A 5582-nucleotide genomic window follows, 5' to 3' on the forward strand; every position below is an offset into this window, starting at 1 on the left:
CATGATGAAGAGCACCAAAATCTTGTCAGACTACAGTGCTAGAAGATGAGCCTCTCAGGTTGGAAGGCACTCAAGATGTGACTGGGGAATAGCTGCCTCCTTAAAGTAAAGTTGACCGTGATGATGCGAGTAGAGTAAAATCCTCAGGACCTTCATTTGCTGATGGGGCACAACTCAAAAAAATGAAATGGAACATATAAACATTGATATCCTAGGCATTAGTGTGCTGAAATGGGCTGGTATTAGCCATCTTGAATCTAACAACCACAAGGTTTACTACACCATGAATGACAAATTGAAGAGGAATGGCATCACAGTTATCATCAAAAAGGACATTTCAAGATCTGTCTTGAAGTATAAAGCTGTCTGTGATGGGATAATATCCATACATTTACAAGGAAGACCAGTTAATTCAACTATTATTCAAATTTATGCACCAACCACCAATGCCATTAATGAAATTGAAGAATTCTAACAACTTCTTCAGTATGAAATTGATCAAACATGCAATCAAGATAATTTGATAATTATTGGTGATTGAAATGCTAAGGCTGTAAACAAACAGGAATGATCAGTAGTTGGAAAATATGGCCTTGGTGATAGAAACGATGCTGGAGATTGCATGGTAGAATTTTGCAAAACCAATGACTTGTTCATTGCAAATACCTTTTTCTAAACAACATAAAAGACTACTATACTCACGTGTCTCACCAGATGGAACACACAGAAATCAAATTACTACATCTGTGGAAAAAGATGGTTGAAAAGCTCTATGTCATTAGCCAAAACAAGGCCAGGGGCAGACTATGGAACACAACATCAGCTGCTGATATGCAAGTTCAGGCTGAAATCTGAAGAAAATTAAAACAAATCCAAGAGAGCCAAATATGACTTTGAACATATTCACCTGAATTTAGAAACCATCTCAAGAACAAATTTGATGCATTAGACACTAAAGAGCAAAGACCAGAAGCGTTGTGAGATGGCATCAAGAGTATCATACAGGAAGAAAACAAAAGGTCATTAAGAAGATAAAAAAGAAGGAAAAGATGAAAGTAGATATCAGAAGAGACTGCAAAACTTGCTCTCCATTGTAGAGATGCTAAAGCAAATGGAAGAAATGAGGAAGTAAAAGAGCTGAACAGAAAACTTCAAAGAGCAGCTCAAGAAGACAAAATCAAATATTATAATGAAACGTGCAAAGACCTTGCGTTAGAAAACCCAGAGGGAAGAACACGTTCACCTGAGTGAACTGAAGAAAAATTCAGGCCTTGACTTGCCATATAAAAAGGATTTTATGGGCAAAATATTAAATGATGCAGAAAGCATCAAAAGAAGATGGAAGGAATAAACACTCACTGTAACATAAAGAAATGGTCGATGCACAATCATTTCAAAAGGTAGCATATGATCAAAAGCCAATGATATTGAAGTAAGAAGTCTGAGGTACATTGAAGGCATTGGCAAAGAACAAGTCTCTGGGAATTCATGGAATACAAATCTTTCAACAAACTGATGAGGCACTGGCAGCACATATTTATGCCTATTCCAAAGAGAGATGACCCATTAAACACTGAAATCATCTAACAATATCATTAATCTTGCATACAAGTAAAATTTTGCTAAAGAAAATTTAAAAACGGCTGCAATAGTATATTGACAGAGAACTAACTGCCAGTGGTTCAATCTGGATTCAGTTGAGGATGTGGAAGGAGGGATATCATTATTGACGTCAGCTCAAGGTTGGCTGAAAACAGAATACCAGAAAGATGTCTACCTGTGCTTTACTGACTATGCAAAGGGTTTTTAATTTAATTTTTTTTATTTAAGGAACTCTGGTAGCGTAGTGGTTACGAATCGGGCTGCGAACTGCAAGGTCAGCAGTTCGAAACTACCAGCTGTTCCAGGGAGAAAGAGAAGGCTTTCTGCTCCCGTAAAGATTTACAGCCTCAGAAACCCTGTACAGGGTCGCTATGAGTCGGAATCGACTCCACAACACGTAACAACAACAACAACAACAAGTTAAGGGTTTTATTGTGGATTGAGTAAAAGTTTACAGGGCAGATCATCAGTTTTATATTCAACAAATCATATACCTTGTTTCATTACAATGATTATAATCCCCTCTTGTACCATCATTTAACGGTGTTTCTCTCTATTCACTTTAGCTCTTTTTTTAAACACTCAGGCATATATAATAATTTATACCACCAAAGGGCACATTCTGCAAGTTTGCCTCCTGGCGGACAGCTCTTAGGCCCTCTCTTTCCATGAATCTAGAGTCCTCAGCTGCTCCCTCTTTCCATGTCCCCATCTCTGCCACCATCTTTGGTGTTGCTGCTTCTCTGGATAAGGTCTTACATTCCTCTTGTGCTTTTCTCCCTTGATGGTCTGAGGGTCCTTTGTTTCTGGACTGTAAGATTAAACACTCTCCTGTTTTTGTTACAAAACTTCTACCTTTAAAATTGTGACAGTTGCAATTAGTCATAATAACAGTTACTCACAATTGAATCATAAGAATCTTATCCCCATTTCTTTTCACCGGACCTAGACAAGTTGAAAACTATTCAGCAGAGACTCTCTTTACCCACACACTATTAAACTAAGCTCCCCATGAAACCTTGTAAGCCAGTCACTGCGCGCCTTTATCACTCCCTTATTTTAGGTAGCCAATATCTAAATTGCCTGTCCCTATCTATTCTGTGTACAGAGGGGACAGCATTGATACTTGATGTGAAGACTCCTTCCTTCTCTGTTGGTATTTGCATATGCATGCAAAAGCTGGACAGTGAATAAGGAAGACTGTAGAAGAATTGATGCTTTTGAGTTGTGGTCTTGGAGGAGAATATTGAAAGTGCCATGGGCTGCCAAAAGAATCAGTAGATCTGTTTTGGAAGAAGTGCAGCCAGGGTGCTCCTTGGAGGCAAGGATGGCCAAACTTCGTCTCTCATACTTCGGACATATTGTTAGGAGGGACCAGTCGCTGGAGAAGGACATCATGTTTGGTAAGGTGGAGGGTCAGCGAAAAAGAGGAAGACCCCCAACAAGATGGATTGGCCAAGTGGCAGCATCAATGGACTCAAGCGTGGCAACAGGAGTGAGGTTGGCCTAGGATTGGGCAGTGTTTCGTTCCGCTGTGCATAGGATTGCTATGAGCTGGTACTGACTGGATGGCACCTAACAACAACAACAACAACAACCTTCATGAATATAGGTCAGGTTCATCAAACTGTAGCAATTTACCCTTGTTTCCTTTATAATATATATATATATATATTTGTCTTCTTCTAGTCGAGTTCTGATTATTAAACCATCAAGGACAAATGGGTACTGACTGCAAGTTTTGGCTGTTCTTGTGCATCTCCCCTCACTTTATATCAGCTGGATGCTTCAGTCTCAGCTCTAGCCCTCTGTTGCTACGTCCTTGTACGTGGGTCCACACTTTGGACCAACCAGCCCTTCCTCTTCTCTCTCTCATCTCCAGGTTGATGGGAGTCTATGGACCATGGTTGAACTCAGCCCATTTCTTTATTGCTGCCTTTCCTCCTCTTCCACTCACCAGTAGACCAATGTGGTCGCCAGCAAACTTACATGTATGCTCATGTGTTCCCTTTGGGTTCATTCTTAGAAAGGGGTTTGTCCTGAAGGAACTTGATTGCTTGCCTTGATGGCTTCCCAGTGAACAGCTTGCTTATTCTTGTAGTAGCCAGTCATACTGACATCTTAGATTTGGATTTTTCCTGATTATCTTTCTTTGAAGATGTATCTTCTGTCCCTCTAGATGTTCCAGGCTGGTCTGCTTGTCCTTTCTAGTGGGAATGTCCCACCTCAGAAGGTTATGGATGGGGCTCAAGATTCCACCTAAGGTCCTACTGCAAAGGCTCCGCTATTTCACTGGGCAAGTTGTAGAACTCCTTTTAGGTATTCCAATCAGTTATAATCATGCTTCCCGAAATTCTTTTCTATCTCACTCAAGTGTTTATTTTACAATAGTAGGCAAGGAAACCAATATCCATAAGACAGTCAATCATCTTAGTATTATTTCCCCTCTTCAGCGTATGCCTCGATCCCTGTATCACAGAGCCCTGTTGTTCCAAGGTTGAGCATACATCACCATTTACCTCTGTCCCACTTAGCCCATGCAAATCTGTTTCAGTGTTCCCCTATCTACCCTGTTCTTTCACCTCCTCCCCTTTCTTGGATCGCCCTCCCCAACACTCGAACTATGGTATGTCTGCCCTTATCCTGTGCTCTACCGTTGCCTCCCTCCACCTCCACCTAAACCTCCACCCCAATCCCACTGTTGTGGTTACCTTATATTCCATTAACTTTTCCCTCCATTTAAGACACTCTATTTTATCCTGTAATCTACCTGACCTTCTCACCACCTGCATCTCTGTTCCTACAAGTTTACCTTCTTTCACGTTGTAATTGTTTTGATCATAGACTGACCTCCCAGATCTTCTGGATTTGTTCTTACAGTTTTATTCTGTTCTCAACTCTTCCATTTGTCGATTGAGTTCAGGGTGATGCTGCCACATATGTCAATCTCTGGTTGTTTTCTGTTCTTGTTGGTTCTCAGTCCACAGAACGCCCTTTAGGATGTTTTTCATAACAGGGTTGGATTTGGCAAAATCCCTTAGCTTCTGTTTATCCTGCAATGTTCTGATTACACCATTGTATTTGGTTGACAGCTTTGCTGGGTAGAGGATTCTTGGTTGGAAGTTTTTTTCTTTCAGGGTTTTATATATGTCTCCCAATAACCTTCTTTTTTTTTTTTTTTTAACCTGGTTTCTTTCTTTGAAGTTAAGTTTATTTAGTCCTACATCTGTTATAACAAAGCAAAAATAGAAACAGATTCTTTGTGCAAATAAGTCAATTACAGTTAATAACTATTGTTATTGTTGTTGTTAGGTGCCATTGAGTCAATACTGACTCATAGCAACCTTACACACAACAGAGCAAAATTCTGCCTGGTCCTCCACCCACATGACAATCGTTGCTACCCTTGAGCCCAATGCTGCTGCCACTGTACCAATCCATTTTGTTGGGGGGTCTTCCTCTTTTTCTCTAAATTTCCACTTTACCAAGCATGATGTTCTTCTCCAGGGACTGATCCCTCCTGATAATATGTCTGAAATATGAGAGACAAAGTCTGTCCATCCTGGCTTCCAAGGATTGTTTGGTGTGTTTTGGGGCAGTCCATGTTCTTTTATTATTCTCCTCCATAACCATAACTCAAATGAATACATTCTTCTAGGTTGTTAAAAATACCATGACTTGGGTCAAATGCACCTTAGTCCTCAAACTGACATCTTTGCACTTAAACACTTCATAGAGGTCTTGTGCAGTAGATTTGTCTAATGCTGCTTTCATGAGTGTTGATGGTTGACCTGAGCAAAATGAAATCTTTCACAACTTCAATATTTTCTCCATTTGTATGGATGTTGTTTATTGGTCCAGTGGTGAGGATTTCTGTTTTCTTTACATTGAGATACAACACATACTGGAGGCTGTTTTCTTTGATTTTTATCAGTATTTTAATCCCCATTACCTCCTTGCCTGCATGGTTTTGGTTGAGA

The 5582-nt window shown here is 40.1% G+C and overlaps 1 protein-coding gene across 1 annotated transcript in view; it reads right to left on the reverse strand.

Moving 5' to 3' along the window:
* Positions 1 to 5582, reverse strand: part of SIDT1 (SID1 transmembrane family, member 1) — a 229363-nt gene that overhangs the window by 139425 nt on the left and 84356 nt on the right. The window lies entirely within an intron of this gene.

Source organism: Chrysochloris asiatica, unplaced genomic scaffold (assembly GCF_000296735.1).
Source record: "Chrysochloris asiatica unplaced genomic scaffold, ChrAsi1.0 scaffold00061, whole genome shotgun sequence".
Lineage (NCBI taxonomy): Eukaryota > Metazoa > Chordata > Mammalia > Afrosoricida > Chrysochloridae > Chrysochloris > Chrysochloris asiatica.